This window comes from Pleurodeles waltl, chromosome 8 (genome assembly GCF_031143425.1).
Source record: "Pleurodeles waltl isolate 20211129_DDA chromosome 8, aPleWal1.hap1.20221129, whole genome shotgun sequence".
NCBI lineage: Eukaryota > Metazoa > Chordata > Amphibia > Caudata > Salamandridae > Pleurodeles > Pleurodeles waltl.
Window position 1 is genome coordinate 1,521,921,589 of NC_090447.1, and position 22,508 is coordinate 1,521,944,096.

Consider the following 22,508-nt stretch of genomic DNA (forward strand, 5'->3'; position numbering starts at 1 on the left):
CATAATTTAGTTAGCCATTATTTCCATATCCCTAGTATCCCTGATAATGATAAAGCTCTGCAGAGTTCTTAATAGGTTGGCATTATGTTGAAGGAAAATATATTTCACAGGGGAAAATGAAATATTTTCTGTATTTCACTATTCCTAGTGAAATATTGGTTTTATTAAGATTGCATTTCACTCAAACGTGAAAGCGATCTATTTTATTGATATATTACTTACAATATTAATATCTGTGGAGTATAACGAAATAGAGTATGTGCTTTAGATGATGCTTTGGAATCCGTTTTAAATATGTACATTTTAGCCAGTGTAGATGCCCTTAGTATGAAAAATAAAACGTTTTGAATTGGTGCTTTTATCTGATGTTACTCAGGAAGAGAGCCATAGCAATGGATTATTTTTGTTATGTTACAGGTTTTATTAAGCGTGTTGCTACCTATACAGGTGTGCTGGTGCTAAAAAAAAAACACAGTTAAATGTAACACGGAGTTGAAACTACTGCCCATGACGTCAGGTCTCCACGGGTTTCCTAAAACGCAACAGATCTTGCTTCCTGTGCAGTTACTGGGAGTGTTCCACAGCTTGGCCGCAGCCATTAAAAAAGCCTTACCGCTGAAACAACTTCGATTTAATCTAGGTTTAGAAGAAGTGTGCCAGTAGAGAAAGGTCTGAGCTCGAACATACCTGGTAAAATTATTACTGATATAAATTGGATCGGCATGGTGGGAGGCTCTGTGGACTTTGCAGAGCGATTTAAAAGTAATCCTCTTCACCGCCACTGGGTGATTGCAGAGCACCTTGCGGTCTAATCCTAAATTTACTTTAAAGCTTTACTTTACTTTAAAGCCTTGCAGCACACCCAGGGATGAAACTGCAGACATAACCAGATGGACGGTCCCAATGGGTGCAGACCCAAATTGGTCCATAGCAAAAATTAATTGAGCATCATCAACCTAATTTAGCCCAAAAGATCTAACGAATTTCGCCAAAGAACGGATGTACGTATTGAACAAAGTGGGACTTAGTTCAGAAACTCGTGGGACTGGTGCAGGGTTTTAAATTCCGACGTGAATGATGGTGGAGGGTACATAGACTGAGACCAGCCGAAACATCCCTTTTTTATTTGTTATTAAAGCAACAAGGAAACAATGGCCGCACTTAAAGAACCGCTCGGCACCTTGAGAGGAGCCCCCGTGATAACCCCTCTGAAGATGGACAAGAGAGTTACTATACACCGGACAAGGGGCGCAGGCGGGAGAGCAGGGCGCGGTGACCGCGGCCTGCGGGACTGGGACCCGCTGCCCGGACCACCGGAGGGAGAGCCGCCGCCAGCCACGAAGGGTCGCACCGCAGCATTACAAGAAGTACCATGAAGTTAGTAATCACTCGGGGTTACCCCGGACACCCCAACACCTTCCACACTCGGGGTTCGGTCCCCTCTTCCTGCGGCCGCAGCCGGTTTCAGCCTCGAGGCCTCCGCGGGGTCTCTGCAGCCTGTGGCTCCCTCCGTAGTCCTTTCTCCCTTTCAGTGACTCTCAGCCCCGTGACTTCCTCTTCCAGGTCAGCGAGGGCAGAGGCAGCACCAGCAGTGAGTGACGTCACTTCCGGCTCCAGCAGCTCTAGGGGTGGGAGGATCCTGTGTCTGTGCGGAGACCCCCTCAGGCCTGGGATTGTCATCTTCACCCTCCCAGGGGACCTGTCTGTGGAGGTAGGAGCCCGACTGTCCACTCCCCCTGTCCCTCCTTTCCTATCCCTGTCCCATCTCCTCCCTCCTCTCACCTCTCCTTAGGGTGACCACCTGGCATTGAGGCAAATTCTGGACAGGACTGTTAAAAATTCAGGACAAAGGGTCAAAATTCAGGCCAAAAATTCAAGAACAAACGTCAGTTTTACAGACACGCGCAAGTGAGGCCATGCCTCACTATGTTGTCAGTGCATTTATTTACTCTTTTTTAACATAGCACTATTTATTCACTGTGGACCTTTTGTGATTGCCTCCTGGTGTGCTACAGACAGGTGTCACATTACGTCCTTGTTCAGTAGTAAATTAATGCCCTTCACGGCAAGGCCATCACCCCTACCCAAATCTACCCGATCTTTCCTGAAGAGAAAGTAACAGCAACATTTTGATTATGTTTCTGAACATTTTAAAACCCCTGGCAAACAGTTTGGGACACATTAAGGTAATTAACCTTATGCTAGTTTAAACAAATTGAACAAAAACATCTGGCTTACCCCAACCGCCCATGGACTTTCAACCTAATTTTTTTTAAGGAGGCAGGGCAGATGGTGTGGGCGACAGTTTCACACCTAATGTCAGGACGTGATGTACCCATAACTGGTCTGTAGTCTCACTGCACTAGAGTGTATGTTTGGGACTCTACATTTATCTCAGAAATGGGAGCCCGGACTACCAATCAAAGATAATCAAAGAGGAGGATGAAACTGAGATCAAATGGGATATCCACGGCAAGTAATTCAAAGGGTTGTTGCTAAGAACTGGATAAATAAAGAAGAGAAGGACAAGGTGGGACAATTCCTAAAATCAGACAAGATGGGTCCACCAAGACTATTTGAAGGTATTGGGGACCTGGGGAGTTGTCTCTGCACACAGGAGCGAAACAGAAGGGGCACTGTCAAGTGGTTGAACAAGCAACACCCATCCACCTTGGCAAACTCTTCTGGTGCAATGGTCCGCTGTTAGTGCTTTTGAAGGGTGAGCAGGGGCCAGACCCCTTGCAAGGTTGTGCAAGGCTATTGCCCACTTTGTCCATGTCTTTATATGGTTTTGAAATTGAGCAAAAGCCAAACTAGAGATCTGGGTTATCCCTAAGTGTCAAGTACACATAGAATCTTCAAAATATTTGGGATGTAAATTGCACAAACAAAATTTAGAAATTTTAAAATTTAGTTAGTGTTTCTTTAACATATGGCACTGTTTTCGCCTTCATATACAATTAGATCTCAGATTGAACTGGGAACCAGTTACCTTTTGATACCTAGTGATTAATATCTACCATTCTTACACTGATTTCCAGGATGAAAATCTCGGCAGAGCGAACGGTCCCTCCAAGCCCATTTTGATTTTTGGTCTTCTCTTCTGCTTTCTGTAAAGGCCACGTGGCACTAGTGAAAATGGTGTGCTACCCCAATGATAGTATTATTTTGCAAACCTTCCCCTGCTCGTCCTTCATTCCTTCTTCAGATAGGCCACACATCTGATTTGGTCACTGCGGCACCATCAGGAGCTCTTTCCACCCTAAAGCTAACTGTGACTGCGGGTGGATTAGGTGTTCTGGACTTAGAATGCTATTATTCAGCTGCACAGGTCCAATGGGTGGCTCACTGGCTTTCTGCTCACCTCCCTGCATGAGATTGGGTTTACCACTAAAGACTTTTAAGGAAGGTTTAATGCACTGCTCATTGTTTCCTACTGACCATTCTACGGATCACCATCTGGGGTTATCATACACAGCTTTCTCTTGCCTTGTCAGAACCTGTAAACTGACACAAAGAAAGCCCTATGCTCCTGCACTACCTTTGCTAAGCCTTCCCACTCGCACAGGATGGCTGTGCTCAGAGCAACTCCATCAGTGGCCTGTTGCAGGTGTCTTAAAATTGGGGACTTTGTTTCTGAACAGTGAGCTACTAAATTTCCAAACCCTTGTGGCAGACTACCATCTTCACCCCGGTCAACTCCTTACTTACAACCACCTAAAATAGTCATTAAATGCCCTATTTCATGTCTGCCACCTAGCACTAACCCTACAAGAGGTGTGCCAGAAGCGCTGTACCATAGGAAATGGTGGCAAACTGATAGAATGGGTGTACAGACCTATCCTGCAACATGAAAACCACTCCAGGTCTTCTTGTCATACTACCTGGGTGACTGATGTAGCCAAACCTCTGCAAGATATGGACTAAAATACTGGACTTTCCCCACAAAGTACCCCACAGCTGTCACTTTAAGTAAATTCATAGTGCTTCCTTGTGAATTCATTCTGCCCGTTGCTTGCCATTGACCTTGTGGTTTGTAACTCACAATTTGTTGCTTTCAATTTGCTGGCTTTATTTGTTTTAGGCTATGCAGCTTGAATTCGTCCCTTCCCTTGCCAAAACCTTATTTACAGTATCCTGCCGAGTGCTCCCTTTCTGTAAACAGGCCTGTAAATCTTGTTCTTATCTTATCATATTTGCTGTGCATTCAAAGAACAAAGTCAGATGTCAGGCTCTGTCTTCGGTGGGAACTTAGTGTTTACTTTCCTTTCTCTGACTTCAAAGTGAGAGGATTTATGTGACAATCTTGCTTAATTACTGGGGTTAGGAAAGAGTTTTTTCTATCACATGACAACATTTAAATAAACTTCAGAATTAGAAGTACAAATCAAGCACATTTTTGTTAATTCTGAACTGTGCTGGAAACAAATACCTTTACATGATTAAAACAAATCATTGCATTAGGTGATGCAATTTCCACACATCATCATCTGTGCACAGTATAGTTTGATTTGAAAAACTGTATATCTGTGCAAATGTAATGGTCATTTCAATCAAATTCTTTTTGTCTGTAATGGCAGTGTGTTAGCATATCATCCGTACTGCACTCCACTCTGCTCTGCACCACTACACGCCACTGCACCCTAGTCTGTATCACTCTACTTTACTCCACTCCATGCCACTGCACTCTTCTCCATTCGGAACCACTCCACATTATGCCACTGCACTCTATGCTACTTCACACTATGCCTCTCTACTCTCCTCTGTACCACTCTACTCTATGCCACTGCACTTTATGCCTCTCTACACCACTGCGCTCTGCTCATCTGCACGCCATACCACTCCAGTCCAGGCAACACCAATCTAATCCGCACAACTCCACTCTCTGCCACTCTGCAACACTGCACTGTACGCCACTACACTCTAAGCTAATACACTCTATGCTAATGCACTTTACTCTGTAACACTCAACTCTATGCCCCTGCACTCTACATCAATACACTGTACATCACTCTAATCTACTCTGCACCCCTGCACTCTATGCCACGGCACTCTACACTACTTTACGCCTTCACACTCTATGCCACTTTATGCAACTCCACTATAACCTTCACCTCTCCACTCTAAGCCACCTCACTCTACTGTGAAATAATCTACTTTATGCCACTGCACTCTGTGCCACTGCATTCTATTCCACTGCACTCTCCCTGCACCTCTCCACTCTATGCAACTGCACTCTACTCTGAAACAATCTATTCTACGCCACTGTACTCTATACCACTCTGACCACTGCACTCTAGTTCAATGCACTCTACACCACTGCACGCTGACACCCTGCAACACTTCACTGGCCGCCACTATAGTCCACACCACTCTGCTCTGTACTACTGCATTCTGCACCAATATACTCTATTCCACTGTATTCTATGCCACTCTACTCTGCCCAATGCCACTATATGCAACTGCACTCTACACCAGTGCACTCCAAACAACTGCACTGTATGTCACTGCCCTTTACTCTGCACCACTGTACTCTATGCCACTGTTCTCTGTACCACTCTACACCACTACACTGACACTCTACTCTGCAACTCTGCACTCTACACCACTCTACTCTATGCCACTGCACTCTAGGCACTATACTCTACTCTACACCACTCTACAATACTCCACTCTGCACCACTCTACACCACTGCACTCTGTGCCACATGAGTCTACTCTGCACTCTATGACACTGCACCACTCTGCATTACTGCACTCTGCTACTCTATTGTATACCACTCTACTCCACTGCACTCTATGTAACTCTACCCCATGCCACTCTATGCCACTGCACTCTGCGCCAATGCACTCTAAACAACTGCACTGTACGCCACTGCCCTCTACTCTGTACCACTGTACTCTGCGCCACTGCTCTCTGTGCCACTCTACTCCACTCTACATCACTGCACTGACACTCTACTCTGCAGCGTTGCACTCTCCAACACTGTACTATACACCGATGTACTATGTACTACTGCATTCTATGCCACTGCACTCTATGCCACTCTACTCTGCATAACTCCACTCTACAGCACTTTGCTCTACTCTGCACCACTCTACACTACGCCACTGCACTCCCTGCAACGTGAGTCTACTCTGCAATCTATGCCACTGCACCACTCTACGCTACTGCTCTCTCTGCCACTCTAATGTATGCAACTCTACTCCACTGCACTCTATGCCACTCTACTCTGTCCCACGCCACTCCATGCCACTGCACTCTAAACCACTGCACTCTACGCTAACACACTCTAAACAACTGCACTGTACCCCACTGCACTGTACTTTGCACCACTGGGCTTTACGCCACTGCTCCTATGCTACTCTACTCCACACCACTATGCCACTAACTTTAAGCCATGCTGAACAGCAGCTACTCTAGTGTATAACATGGCTAATGGCTAAAACACATTAACAAAGCCAATAACTCTTTCGTAGATGAGACCTATTGCTTTGCCAATGTTTGTTAGTACTATGAGGTACCGAAGTACCTGAAAGAACTGTGAAAAATACAATTACATCATAATAAAGGCTGCTACAAAATGTGCAAATACATTTTGGTTAAATAAAAAAAAAAGTGCTTCTGAAATACAGATTTGAATAATATACAGTTTATACCTAATACTAAAAAAATGTATAACACTCCATTAAAACCACACACTCCACAGCTCACCTTGGAACACCATTACAACACCTCTCTAAAAGTAATGTCTTTGCCATCAGAAAACTTCAAGTGACTCCTTTTAGTAAAGTCAATGCAGGTTTTCAAGCCCTTTTGTATTTGCAGATTTACCAGTTGGGCACATTTGCATGTCTTTAGGGAAGGAGACTCCCTGGCAGTGGAGATAAGGTCTGATTCTTATCTGTCTGCCCCTCTCTCAGAGCACTGGAGACTCCCTGCCTTCCAGTCCAGCTGGGGAAACTGATCTGCCCGTAATTTCGCCCTGCCTCCGCTGCCCTTTAGGTGAAAGTCTAAAATTACGGACAAATGCCGTCCGTTAAAGCTTTCATCACGGACAACGGACAGCAGGGCGAAATTACAGACAGTCCGTGAAATTTACGGACGGGTGGTCACCCTACCTCTCCTCTGTGTCCCTCCTGTCTTCTCTCCTTCTTGTCCCACCTCTCCTCTTCCTCCTCTCCCGACCCCTCCTCTTACTGTTCCACCTCTCCCCGTCTTTCCTCTCATCTCCCTGTCACACCAAACCTCTCCCCATCTCAGCTCTCCTCGTCCCACTTCTCTTCTCCCTATTACACTCTCCCTGTCCCGTTTACCTGTCCCCTCCATCCCCTCCCTGTCCCGTCTCTCCTCTTCTGTCCCGTCTCTCCCCTCCCTGCCCCTCCGCTCCTCGTCTCTCCGCTCCTCGTCTCTCCCCCCTCTCCCCATAGAGACCCTCCCTCTTAGCTTGGACTCCCTGAGGAGGTTCCTGGGGGCAGAGAGTGAGGCCTCAGCTTCCCTCCTGGTGGAGGGAAGGGGCTGCTGTGGTCTGAAGAGCTGCCTAGGCCTCAGTCCTGCTTCAGTTGCTGCTGTCTCTCCCCCCTGACCCGGCCCTGCCACGCATCAGGGGTTCATACAAACTGAAAACCTGGCAGCTTATGTCTGACATTTCTGTGCTCATGTGCACAGCTGTCAAGTTTTCCAGCACATCCATGCGTAATGTGCTGCTCGAGTCCAAGTTTTTTCCTTTAAATCCTGGGACTTGTAGTCCTATTTTATAAACTACAAGTCTCGGAATTCAAAGTAAAAACCTGGACTGGAGCAGCATATTAGTTATGGACCTGGGAAACTTGGCAGGGCTGCGTGTGTGACATTTCAACATCTTAAGGTTGGCCTTTTTTAATGCGAGATGAAGACAACAATTATTGCGTGTAATAAGACTAATTATAACAAGCCTGGGCAAAGGCAATAAGTTTCGGCTATTTGAGAACTATTATCTTTGTCAATGTTTTTTTAGAAATGTTGCGCAGCAGCATGGGCTACTGTGCAGCATGGCTTAAAAGAAAAAAATAATAGTGCTATGATGTGACAATGGATATGCTGCAAGTCTCAAGGGTTTGTGTCTGCCATGTGCACTTCCGTGATTAATCGAAGGGATCAAAGAATACCTCCTTGTGAGAGGAAAAAAACAGCACCGTCATGTAAGCAAGCCCCTCAGAAGAGCCAATATCAGCGGATAATTGCAAACTATTGCTGGTGTTATTTATTTAATAAAAAGGCGACACAATTAAATGTACACCATTCGTAAAAAAACAAGAAACTCAAATTGAGTCAAGTTGATGGACCTTCAATTATTTCAATTGCAGAACTAATGAGACAAGTTCTTCTCAGCTAGTCATTCAGTAAAAGGGGGATTGAGTCCATGTATCGCTTAAGCACTTTAAATACTTGAAAGCAAGAGGCTGCTGTATGTCAGGCTGTCCGCCCATCTCTTCGCACTCAATCTTTAATGTCCAATTCAAAGACCTATCAACAGGACAGCCAAATACTAGTAACAGTTCACAACCTCAACATGAACATAATTGATCTTCCAGCAGAAGTTGTAATTGTTTTTATATAGTGCTTGCTACCCGTGTGTTCTGCTTTTCCTCTTATCTCATAACCGAGCTTACAGAACCTCTCTGGAATGCACTTCTGAGTTTAAAGAAGACATTTATTGTTATTAATTCCCCACCCACAAGTTCGTGAGAGACGAAATTAGTAGATTGGAAGCACACGTTCAAAAGTAGTCGCAGCAATGAAAGCAAAATTTATCAAAGTACTTCTCAGTTGCAATGTACACAGCAAATATAGGTGAAGACATTTATTATAGCATAACTTCAAAGCAAAGCATAAAAGTCAGAATTCATCACCGTAGGGCCTATAGATCAACTTCATCTTTCTGGGGTCTGCAAGTTGATGATTCCGGTCAACTGCGAGAAAGAGATTCTCTACCCAAACGGGAGGCAGGCAACTGACGTCTAGTTCCTGTCTGAAGTCAAGCAGATTTAATCTATCTCTCTGTAGCCCAGAGTCATCCTTAAAAGCAAACTCAGTGTGAGAGCCCAAGAACCTTGGAGAGTGGCCAATTCTCCTGAGCCCCCGCTCTCAGACTGGATTGCGAGGTAAACACAAAATCTACGTGCTCTTATCAGCTAAGGTCTGGTGTGAAGAAAACAGCTTAGTCCATCTTGTGGAAAAACACAGCTTGTAAAAACACAGCTCATCTGCAATGTCTCAACTGCAATGTCTAACCCCACGTTAAAGCCAATAGGCAGCTAACCTAAATATCAAATGTAATGTCTAATGTCATGTCAAAGCCAATAGGCAGCTAAGCTGAATACAGAATGTAATGGCTAATGCCATGTCAAAGCCAATAGGCAGCCAACCTGAATATCAAATGTAATGTTTAATGTCATGTCAAAGCCAATAGGCAGCTAAACTGAATACAGAATGTAATGGCTAATGTCCTGTCAAAGCCAATAGGCAGCTAAACTGAATATAGAATGTAATGGCTAACTCCATGTTAAAGCCAATAGGCAGCTAAACTGAACAAAACATATAGGCCCTCATTACAACATTGGCGGGCGGCAAGCGCCGCCCGCCAAGTTGTAACTGCTGTGCGGCCGCCAATGAAGCCGCACTCCTGCGGTGCCCATTATGACAATCCCGCTGGGCCGGCGGGCGGAAACAGAGATCCGCCCGCCGGCCCAGTGGGGATGTGGGCCGCAACATGGAAGCCGGCTCCAAATGGAGCCGGCGGTGTTGCGGCCGTGCGACGGGTGCAGTTGCACCCGTCGCGCTTTTCACTGTCTGCAGAGCAGACAGTGAAAAGCCGCATGGGGCCCTGTCAGGGGGCCCCTGCACTCCACATGCGGTTCAAACCACCAGGAAAAGGCTGGCGGTAGGGGGACTCGTAATCCCCTGGGCAGCGCTGCAAACAGCGCTGCCCTGGCGGATTACTACTGCCGGGGCCATTGTGGCGGGAAACCGCCGGCCCCGGCGGTGCGACCGCGGCTCGTAATGACCCTGGAAGCACCGCCAGCCTGTTGGCGGTGCTTCCGTCATTTCAGCCCTGGCGGTCCTGTACCACCAGGGTTGAAATGACCCCCATAATGTGCTACTGGTGAACATTGAGCAACTAATATGCGCAGTGGTGAAACACAAAGTCATTGGTCAAACACATTTAATAGCATCACACCGTGAGGAAGCGATGAAGCTCTTTTTGGTGAGTAGCACACTACTCTGGAACCCAAAAGCATTAGTGGTAGATTAGTATTGGGAACTACGAGTACAGTATTAGTATTGGTAAAGGGAGGTGTGAGTTAATTTGATCGGAGGACATGTGAGTTGTTAGTTGGTTTGACTTGAATAACTGAGGGATAGAAGAGGGAAGAATCCAGAAGTGTTAATTGGGAGATCATGGAAGAAGATGAGGTTTGGGGTGAGTAAAAGGAGAGGTGAAGGGATGGAAGAGTCTGTTGAAAGGGATTAAGGAGATCATAGTAGTAAAATGGGGTTTGGAATGAGTCAAGGAGAGATACATGAGGTAGAATTTAGTAGGGTTGTTTGGGCGATTATAGTTGTAAACTGAGGTTTGGGGTGAGCCAGAAGGGGTAGAGGGAGGAAGAGTCTGGGAAGGGTTATTTTGGAGATCATAGTAGTAGAATGGGTTTGGGAAGAGTCAGAGAGTGGAGATAGAGGATAGATTGATAGAGGTACAGTAGCACTGCCTTGTAATTTCATTTATCGCTCCTCGCGTCCTCCCCCGCCATCTCTAGTTCACTGTCTATAGTCCACAGTGGTTGAGATGTGCAGTCTATCCAAGAGGTCTCTGGCTTCATGCAAGAGTGAGGGATTAGGATGTCATTGGTGGCATGGGCATCATTTCCTGACAGCACATGGCACCGTGGAGCAATGCACAAATGTGCCCTTCGCATTGGTAAGCAACTGACCTCTGTTACTCTGCAACTCCTATGTAAAAGGAGGCATTGTGCATTGATTAGGACACTATGCCTACATCAGCTTGTTAATGAGGTGCTTTAAATGGTATTTGATGATCTTAATGTTAAACCACCTGTTTAGGCAGTATGTTACCTTTGGCACAATTCTTTCTCTATTTACTATCAAGAAAGCGTATTTGTTGTGCTTGATCTCATTAAAAAGACAGAGGTTGAAAGAGCAGCGCTGTCTGGCTTTGAGAAAGCAACGAGTCTTTTGTGATCTAATGTAGTTCTCTGTTCGTATTAGTTTGCTTTTTTCCCAGTTTCGATTCTTTGTGGCTCACACCTTTTAACTGCTGCATAGCACCACGCAAAATAATTGAAATCCGCATCCACCCTCCCAGACAATGTGGGAATGTCACTCAAAAGGAAAATAAAAACCTGGCAGCTGTGCTGACTCAGTCTGGGCACAGAAACTCGCCTCACAGAGGGACCCTGCTGCTGTGTGGATTATAGGGGGCAGGCAGGGTAGGGTCTTACCCATCCCAGGGTGGTATTGTAGTAGCACATATGTAGCCTTTAATAACCCTGGCGCCAAAGCATATTTTCAGAGGATGTAGCACACTTTCCCTGTGGGTGTTGGTGGAACTGCATCAAGTATTAATGAGCAGTGTTTTGACGGACATGAAGAACAGAGTTATATTTCGATCTTGTTTATCAAAGCAGTTATGCATTGATTTCATGCGAAAATAGGTGAGAAGTTAAACACTTTAGCCTTGGGTGCCAGTGTTTGAATGGGTGCAAACTGTGTGAGTGAAGTATAGTGTGTGCGGCAATTGTTTTGTGTTCTACTTGTATGCAGAGTCTGCTCAAACCACGTCAGAGCACGTGTGCAGCTTTGTCTGTGCACCAGTAGATGGGCAAAGTGAGAGAAAAGATGCATTCATGCCTGCAAGTAGATATCTACCAGTTCTGGCTTGGTCTCTTGTATGGGAGCATAGGAAGTGCCCAGACATGAGATGATGATACGCTTATGGCAGGTGCAATCTTTCATAATCTACAGCTGTGGTTCCCAACCTTTTGACTTCTGGGGACCCACACTTTATCAGTATGGGAACCCGGGGGCCCCACTGAATCATAATCGGAATCTGCGGACCCCCCCAATGAGTCATTACTGAAAGCTGGGTGCCTAATCTGTTAATGTTATAAAATTTTCTAAGCAGCCACGGACCCCTTGAGGAGTCTTCGTGGATCCCCAGGGGTCCCCGGACCACAGATTGGGAACCACTGATCTACAGCATGGATGCTAATAACCCTTTTTTGCAGGAGACAATAATAGTGGCTTTCAGCAGTAGCAGCTTCTGCATTAGGGAATTGGGACTTCACCCTTTTGATTTTCAGGCCTGACGTTTTTCCATCTGTTCTTACACATAATGCATACCTTCCCTCAGAGCATCATAGGGCAACCGGGTAACTATGGGTTGACCATTGCGCGTGTATGTGAATCTTTCTGATAGCGCCTATCTTTTTACTTTCTTGATTGTCAGAGAGAGGCTCCAGGAGTGACCCCAGGATGCAGACGAAAGGGCTTTGGCATGATGCAGTCAGACCCTATGCCACTCGGACAGTGAGAAACCTCGGTTTTGCAGCAGTCCCTCTACAATGTTTAATAGATGACACATTACCTATTTTGACTTTGTTGTGGTGCAGCTTTCATGGCCATCAGAAACACCCACTAAATGCTTCAGGGGTCTTAGAAAACACACCATTGAGCATTTGTCCCAGTAAATGATGGCAGTAGCACTTTCAGTGACTAGATTGATATAATGCAGTTGTTCCGAAGTAGTGTAATCAAACAGCACCACCTCCTGGAAGGTTGCAGCTAGTTTAATTTTATAATGAATTAAGTGCAACTCTTTGTGACATTGCTGCTATGGCATTAGCTAAAATGTACTGTTTTTGTTGTATTAACAGGCCTAGAGGGAGAACAATCACTGAGCAGCAATATGCAGTGCATCTTACACTTGCTTATTTCCTATACTGGCTGGGTGGAGATACATGGCACACAATAGTACTTTCTGTCACAGAAATCTCCCCACACCAGTTGAACCTTCTTTTAGAAATTGGGGGTTTCATGCTTTGATTGCTCACTCACTGCCTTTCACTTTTTTTCTTCTTTTTTTCTGTCCCACTATTTTCATATTCCACCAGCTACCTTTGGTCTGCGGTTTGACTCAGGGCCACGTTGACATGTGGGAGTAGAGTTGCTTTTCTCCACTGCATTGTCTCTGGTCTGTCGCCTGCATATGCACGAGGTCACATGCTTTTCTGCCTCAGAGAGAAATAATACACATGGCCTTCATAGCTGACCATTTTGCGTTTCACTCCAATCAAGAAGCTAGGTTTGCCTAGTTCCCTCTTACTTAATAGATTAAATATAATGCTAGGTGCAACCAAAATGTGAGAAGCAACGACAACTGAAGATAGCAGGGGGCAAACAAAAATAGCAGGTGGCGTGTGGATGCAAGCAGCAACGGGCAAGCAACGATGACAAGGAATCAACGATAACTAGAGGGAGCGAGGATTTAAAAAAAAGCTACCCGAGTCTGAGCTTGAGCCGTAGAAGGACACCAGTAAAACAATTAATCAGTGCTTTGTCCAAGGTCCAATGAACAGACAAATACACAAGGAAGACAGTGAAACTGACAGGCGCTGACCAATGAGATGCAAACAAAATATCTTGCAAGCGAATCTCAGGCGTAGCCTACAAATGCCACAGGGGAGCTTGAGATGTGATGGAGATGGGCACTGATAGATTTAGGCCACAAACACCCCCTCATCAAAAATGTCCAACACCAATAGTTGCCTCCAGACCAAAGCCTAGAGTGCTCTTGCCTTAACAGCCCCAGGGGTCTGAGATAGATACAAACATACTAATACTGCCTATGAATATTATTGTTTTATAGTTAAAACATTTTGCCTGTGATTGTTATTTTTGTATGCTTTGATGGTTCTTTCAGCCGAAATAAAGTATATCTTGATCTAGTCCAGAAGCAAAGACAGATAGATACAAACGCAGACACTCATAAACACATTCACGCACTTTAAAAACACACAGACTGAACATAGAACAGATGAAATTGGAGCAAAAAGAGGGTGTGGAATGTGGGTTTGTTTTAAGTCGGTAACAGGCTACCTACAAGGCTCTCTGAACAATTACATGTTTTATTTTTCTCCATTTATCACATGGGCTAAAAAGTCTGTAAAGATCTCACAGGATTGTTTCTTTTTTTCCTTAGGCCCGGTAGGCTGCTTTTAGCTCCAGCAACTGGCTGGAGTTCCATCTCCAGTGTTCTCAGATTAAAGGAAAAGGTAAGTGTAACATTTAAAAAAATAAACTCAAAATTATGGGATAGCCGATTCCGCTTAACTTCTCATGATGGCCTTTCATCCCAGTTATGGCTTTTCTAGCTTTATTCTACTTTCTCTGTACACTTTTATTTCTTTCTCTTTATTTCTCGTGTCTGTTTTATCCTTCTGCTTTGATTCTTATTCCTCCACTGTCTCTTCTCCTCGCCCCTTCATCCCCATCACAAGAATAAGGCTCTTAGCTAGACCATCAAGATTTGCGTCTGAAAGAGAAGAAATCAGGTGATTTTAGGGCTCAACAAAAAATGAGGGACAGGGAGATTAATGGTCCAGTGTATACTCTCCCAAAGTTACTAATTACAAATACGAGATACACTGTTCCAAAGGAAAAGAAAGAACAAAGGGCAGCCCTTATGCTAGAAGCAAGTGCCCTCACACACCCACTTGGATGTCATGCTTCATCATCGGGCAAGCTCCTCGTCAGACCGGCGCTGCAATGTCTGACGGGCACCCCTATAAGGGGGCACTTTGCCAGAGATCTTTTTTTTTACTGTGTCGTGATGAACACAACGTAGAGAGGTCAATGCCAACCTACAGGCACTACAGAAAGTAGGAGAGAGAGAGAAGATTAAAATTGGCTCAAAACCCGAACAAGACATCACATTTTAATGATCAGGAAAGGGTAATGGCCACAGCACTAAAAACAAAGAAACGAGAGTAGGGAATGAGGTAATGCTCAAGCACTCTCCAAATACCAATAGCGGCAGGGGATAAGGGACCATCTTATACCCCTGAAAAGGGGGTGTTACGGGGTGGGTTAGGTGATATGAAGGACTCTGAGACTCGAGTATGTGCAGGTGATAATTTATTAAGTGTTCTTTACAATAGTAAGTTGGTGTCTCGGTGCATTTCTCTTCTGTAATGTCTCTCTTGTTGTTCCTCCCAGGTTCCTTTCTTGACAGGCGGTGATCCCCTGGTGGTCTCCCAATTGTACCGGAAAACAAAGGAACGAACAGGGAAGGTAAGTCAAGGTGTATGGATATCTCTGTCTTAAGATTGAGACTGGGAGAGAGAGAGAGACAGAGAGACAGAGAGAAAGAGAGAGAGAGAGTGAATGAGTTCCGGTGGTGTGTGAAAATGGGGAAAATCAGGTGCAGTTCACTCAAAAACCCTTTTGTGCTCCCCAAATTGTCTCTCAAAATGTCCTAGCGTCTGACTATCGGTTTGGTGCTCATTTCTCTATCCTTCCTGGACCTCTCGTTTGTCCCAGCTACCCGCTCCCCCCTCTCAAGTCCTCTCAGCTGTTCCCCCCCCTCAACCCTTCCCTCTCCGTCCTCACGCTCCTCCCCTCCGTCCCTGTTTCCCGTATTTCTTTTATTTTGTCCTGTAAACAAGGACCGTACCTTGTTCAGCCACGTCCCTCCAGGGACGTGGCGGTTAGTGCGCGTCTCCTCGCTGCTAGTTGTCCTCCTGGGACCCGTTTTCTGGTTGGGAACGTCAGAGTTCCCAGCCCCTCCTTCTTCTCCTTGTCCTTCGGCGTCCGTCTGTTTCTCCGATCTCCTCGCGTCTCCTGCGCCGTCTTCAATCTCCTCCTCCTTGTGGAGTCCGTCGTCGACTGTTTTCTCCCCTCGAACCCGGAACTCCGGGGTCATGGTGTAGGGGTCCGCCCCCCTGCTACTATGGAAACGGCAGCCGCTGTCCTCCGACGTGCGTGAACAGCGCCAGTCGGAGTAGTCCGTAGCCATGTTAGCCGATAACCGGCTACAGAGGGTCAGCATGTTTTGTATCTAAACGGTCCATATGGATCCATCAACACTTCATCAGGACCAAAAAACTCAACTAAACACTTCTCCTATTGGATGAAACACACGGACTCAAAACGTCACAAACTGATAGTCACATTAAACTTCACTCACTTACTACAAAGAGGCTGCAAGTCAGGCTAGTCTGATGTAAGGGTCAACCGTCCTTCATTTAGGATTCGGCTTCATGGGTAAACACGAGCCATAAGGAAAGTAAAGTCATTGGCATCCTGCAATCCCCCGCACGGGACCTACCCGTGGCTGTGTACCTGAGCTCAACCTGTGAGCAGGATTCTATTATGCATAATGCGCGGAGACATATGGGAGAGGTTTGCGATGAATGAGGGCCTAACCCCGTAGCCACCCTCTGCTGTTTTCTTCTACCTAAGGCTGTACCCTTCTCGCCCGGTCCATTACAGGTGGCGGTAGCCTCTCCTGCACGCTTCGTATACATCACCTCGTGACTGGAACTCCGGCATGCACCATCCACGCCCCTTGTCAGCCTCCCTCGTTTCCCAGGTTATTACACGCTATTACCCGAATGCACAGGTAGACCACCCCCAGTGTCACAATGCAAATCTCATGCACATGCTATGTTCATGTCCAGCCCTGCAGCACTGTTGGCAAGCAGTACATGACACTTTCAGGAGGCCACAGAAGTACCAGATCTCCGTACCTGGTAGGCGGCAGGCCTGGGTATCTTCAAGCACCGGAAGCAATATAAAGTGTGCGTCTGTTTCGCTGCGTTGGAGCTTCTCCTTGCCAAGCGCACACTTACACTTCACTGGCGATCGCCTGCAGCCCCATCGGTGAGCGCCTGGTATTAGGCACTGCGTAAATGAGGCGAACGCAGGAAGATGCCCTTCACTATGAGGAAGTGACATCTCTGAAAATGTCACATTTCTGCACAATGGACCACATTATACACGCAGTTCCTCACCATGTCTCCTTCATTGATTTTCATTCTGTTAATCCCACCAGCAGATCAGCTGACAACTAAGCATGACTTTTTATTTGTATTCTAGATTGTAATACTGTGTTCCTTGCTGACATACTGTTCCACTCCCATTATGTACAGCAACAATCTGTTCTGTTATATGCGCTGTTCACAATGAAAAAAAACAATGAAAATATTAAAAATCATATAAGGACTGGGAAAGCCAGTGGGGCCTCACTTTAGGGACCTATAGCCTTTGCCAGTGCCTTTTGGCGATGCTGTACAATGGCCTATTATAATTTAACCTTTTCAATTTATGTTGCTTTTGTTTCACAAACTGCACTTATTATTGAATACATATTTAAAATGTTTTCAAAGCCTATCCCTCCGCATCCGGGGCGCCAATAAAATAACATATCCCACATGTAAATGATACATGGGTCCTTGTTTAGAGTTTGGCAGATATGATGACCTGTCCCCAACATGGCAGATTCCCTGCCCGCAGTAGTATAAGCACGTTATAGTCTGTAGCACTTTTTTAGATCTTGGCAGAGGGGATAACCTCCACTTTTTGCTGCAGTATCCCATCCACCAACCTCTGAAAAATAAAAAAGGCCCGTAAACTTTTATCTGTTTATTGTGAAATGTGATTCTGTTGGACATAGGTCTTTTTGAAAATCGACATATGGAATTGGGACATGGATATTTTTTTGGGGGTACCCCAATAGGACTAATAACAATTGAAGTCCTTTTTGCTAGAAATATTGCCAACCAGTGCCAACCACTCTTATTTTACTCACCTGTGTTGACACCTGGGTATAGCAGTTTTCGATGTTCACTCAGTCTTAGTGTCTGCTATAAATACATTACAAAGAAAATAGAAGATACTGTCCATGCATTGATTATATAAAGTTGGATTATACCAATGTCCTTTTCCTTGGGCACCTGTGGAGCTGATTTATAGGCTGCAACGGGTTCAGAGAGTGGCAGCCTATCTAGTATTGAACAGCCCTAAATGAAAATCAATTAGTCAAGGTCTGAAAGTAATACACTGGCTACAGATTAAGCAAAGAATAAAGTTAAAAACCTTCATGGAAACCTACATGGCAGTTCATGAGATGGGCAGGGTCTGCATGCAAGATAAAATGAAAAAGTACAGACCCTCTATGGACTTGCAATCTGCAAGCCAAAACCTTTTGTGCATTCGAGAGATGGGGGCAGATCTTTCTCATTTCTGGCTCCCAGTCTGTAGAACTCCCTTCCAAAACATCTTCATGGTGTTTCCTTGGAGTCCTTCTTTAAGGCTCATTAAAAGTCTCGCCTATTTAGAGAAATGAAATTAGACCAGCGTTATTCTGTGATTTTTCTGGTTATGGGAATTAGGAGTCTGCTCTCCTATATCAGCACTGCACCAGGATTCTCTGGTTAGGAGGAGCTGCTATGCGTTATAAGATTTGGTTCATTCATTCATTTATCCATTTAGTAATCTTGTCTTTGGAGAGGAAACATTCCAGTTAGGATGTATTCATACTTTTATCACACACAGCCATTCAAAACCTCCCGCTTATGGTCAATGTGTATGATCTACGTAGATCAGAAAGTTTATAGTTGCCGGAATACCTACAGTAAACCAAAGCTCCAGTAGTATGTGACCGGCTTTTGTATTTAGAAGAGACCACTCCCATATCGGGTCATCAGCCAACATCGATACACTTTTGTATCTCTACACAATCCACAAAAAAGGGTTTTCTTGCCACGTGCATGCCAACTGAGAAGTCCTAAGTATTTTCTTTAGTTGCATACCCCGTTTCAACCCCAGCATGAATGGTGTCACTGTTGTGAGAGTGTTTCTAATAGAAAGAAATCATGCCTACTTTAGATGTGCTATAGCTAACATCACTCGGCCGCTGCAAGCCCCCGTTGACAGCCATTCATACTTACAGAAGAAAAGTGTACGTATATTTTATGTGAGTGAGCCTTTCCAGGTGCGTGTGTCTTTATGTGCTTTTCCATTTGTAGAAAATCATTTAAAAGCATTACATTTGACACCTGAACTGTGCTCTCTTTCCCAGAACAAAATGTAATATTTGTGTTCTCTCGAAAGAATCTACGTTCAGGATGGGCCTTTAATTTCTAACTTTTGAAAGGCTGCGTGCTGATGTCCTGTATAAGTCATTCATTAGCTGAACAAGCTATTGTATTTCTGTATTGCATAAAATGTCAACAAAAGCAAGGTGTAGGATGGAATGCTTGGATTGATCTCAGGCAGTGGCAATCTCCCTGGCCGCATCCCACTCCATTGTTTTTCTACCACCATGCCACCTGGGTTTTGACCCAGCCATATCAGTCTTGACCCTGCTCCAGTGGGACCTGTCCATCCCGAACTGCCAGACCTGGTCACCTCTGAATGGGAACAGAAGCAACCCAGAACTAGAAGAGGAGGTGAACAGGCTCCCACGGCAACAGACCCGAGACCAAGACCAAAATAATATCAGATTTGTTGGATTTCTTGGGGGTGGGAGGATGGAAGGATTGGAACCAGTGGATTTCTTGAAAATCTGGCTGTTCTTGGCTGAGCCTGAACATTTTTCCTCCTGGTTTTTATAGAAAGGCTACATGGGGCGATCCGAGGCCAGTGATAGCGTGATTTCAACTAACAGGACAGAGAGCTAAGTCTCCATAAGACCAAAGGGGAGACACTATTTGACTCACCTAGAATAATGGTAGTCACAAATTATACCCATACACGTCAAACAACAAAAAACCTACGACCCCCATAAAGTAAAAACTGAGGCCCTTAGATTCAAAATATAAGTTTTTATGCCCTGCCAAAGTCGAGATGATATTCCAGGGCTAAACTTTCTTCTTTGAAACACCAGTAGATGCCTTGACATGGCTTCAGGAAAGACCCCGCTGCAGAATGACACTGCTTGCAATAGATCACAGGTCTCCTCTACCACCTAGACTATGAGGCCCAAGGATCGTGAAACTCTCCTCCAGAGGCAGACAAGGACCTGGGGAGGAGCAGGGAGATTGGTCACGCCGCACTTGATGGCCAGAGATCTACCTAGAACAAACGACTCCTTGGATGTGGATGAAGACTCCAGGACAGAAGGTAAGAAAAAGGCCCAGAGAAAGAAGAGATCCTACAAAGATAAGAGATAAGAGGGAACTATCACCTGACGTGATTACAAGCTAATCATACCACACCAAGAGATGACTGGTCCCGGGCATAAATGGAACACAGCTGAACGGTGTTCACAACTTGCTTATAATACAACAGAGTTGACTAGGAGATGTACTTGAAAAAAGAGCCCTTCTGGCTCTTATGAAGCTGGCCAGAACTATAGCAAGCTATCAAAATGATGGGTCACTTAGTATTGGACGAAACAATCTCTTCTCCCCCCCATCTCGTGTAAGGAGCATAAGAGGAGCGAGCACTGGAAAAGAATTGCACCAGAGTGGACAGATCTTTCCACATGTTGAGTTGGGATTGGTTTTATGCTCAGTAAGTACTGGAAATGGGGTGAAAGGCGTTGTTATAAATAGGAACATGTTGATGTTAATGTTAGAATGCCTGATACAAAACGCACTGTTGTCCACACACCCATTCAGGGCATTTATATGGGTTCACGATGACAAACCAGAGAACAGACATAATTGATTGACCATTCTCTCCTGGAACGTCAGGGTCTACAAAATCAAATCAAAAGAGGGTTTGTCGTTCATTATATTAAACAACACTCTCAAGAAGTGATATTAATCCAGGAGACTTGCTAGGTGGCAATGCAAAGTAAACTTCTGGGAAGAGGACAATATGTTACCTTGGTGCACATGGACTTCTCCTGAGGTTTAAGAGGGGTGGCAGTATTAGTCAAGAACCACCCAGAACAGGACAGGTGGCTGGATCCCAACAGACGTTATGCTGTGTTGAAGGGAGGTAGGGGGCAGACTATTACATTAATCACTGTCTGTGCAGTCCTTGAAAGATTGGTATCCCTCCTGATAGATGTAGACTTGCAGATGCACATACATGAGTAGACTTTAGCACTATAGCGGTAAATTGAGATAAAAAACACATGTTAACTGTTCACTGCACACCAGACTCACATCTCACAATTTGTTAAAGAAATGGGACCCACTAATATACAAAGGTTGAAGCATCCAGGAGACGGGTTGTAATTCTTCTCAGAGGACCACAAAACATTTCCAGACTGGACAAGATAGCCAAAAATTAGAACTCCCACATGGGAACAGGGTGCTGTTGGCTATGGTATATTAGTCAAATCACTATTCTTGAGGACGATGGGAGAAACGCCGAAGACAGTGGGCGGCGGGTATAGATTAAATGATTGGGAACTGCAGATAAAGTACTGTACTTTCAGGAAAGTGAGGGATCAGTCAACTCCCTGGAAAATATAGTGGGAAGCCAACAAGGCAGTATTGATGGACAGGATTCAAATTGCCACTGCTCTTAAAATGAAAATTGCAAAGTACAGCTGATGGAACGAAGCTAGGGTGGAAAATCATACTGGAGCATACGGCCCAAGCTTAAAGGTTCCTATCAGTTGATGCTAGATGATAAAGGGCAGCTACAGTACCTGGCTACTCGGTTCAATAGTTAAGACGTAGGGGATAAGGCAGGTAGGCTGCTGGCCTGGCTTGGTAGACTTGAGACAGCCTCAAGGTGGATAGGCAAGATGCCTATGCAAATGGGGAGGTCAGAGCAACAAGCAAAGATATAGTGTTAGAATTTGTGCAACATTATAGCCTTTTATAAGATGAAGCATTTGGAGGAGGAAATTGGTAAATTGTTTGCAGATCTTGAATTGTCAACCTTGGGGATGTTGGGGGCGGGGGGAAATCAGAGAGAATGTGAAGGGAGAGCTTTCTCTGGAGGAGGTCGGCGAGCCTATCAAATACATGAAGAAAGCGCAGACACCAGGTCTTAATGGGATTCCACTGGAATTGGTCAAGACGTTTTCTACTCAGAACACTTAATGAAGCTAGAAACATGGGAGCTTTGCCCCTGATCTCACTCCGGAGTTTTATAATTCTGATCCTCAAAGAAGGGAAAGAACCTGGCTACTGTGCATCATACCATCAAATTTCACTTTCAAATGTAGATGCAACGATCCTGGGACAATACTGGTATGCCAGATCAATCTGGCTTCATGCATCAGTCACTGATGAGGATGTCAGAGATCCAGTCTAGTAATGCCCCACGAGCGATAACCTCATTGGATACGGAAGAGGGATTTGATGCAGTGCATTTGCTCTTTCTCTTCCTGGTATTGCGCAGGTTTAGATTTGGTTGTGGTTTTTGTAGCTGAGTGGCGCTCCTGTAGCAAGACCTGTACCAAGACTGAAGACCAGTTGTTTGTGTAAAAGGAGGGATCTCATTGAAATACTCCCTGAGGAGAGGCATGAGGATGCGA

The 22,508-nt window shown here is 45.2% G+C and overlaps 1 protein-coding gene across 1 annotated transcript in view; it reads left to right on the top strand.

Moving 5' to 3' along the window:
• Positions 1-1,556: 1,556 nt before the first annotated feature.
• LOC138248885 (zinc finger protein 850-like) overlaps positions 1,557-22,508 on the top strand; it is a 199,267-nt gene continuing 178,315 nt past the window's right edge. The window contains exons 1-3 of the mRNA XM_069202865.1: positions 1,557-1,711; positions 14,262-14,334; positions 15,278-15,352. The gene's annotated coding sequence lies outside the window, so the exon portion shown is untranslated. The remainder of the gene's footprint in view (positions 1,712-14,261; positions 14,335-15,277; positions 15,353-22,508) is intronic.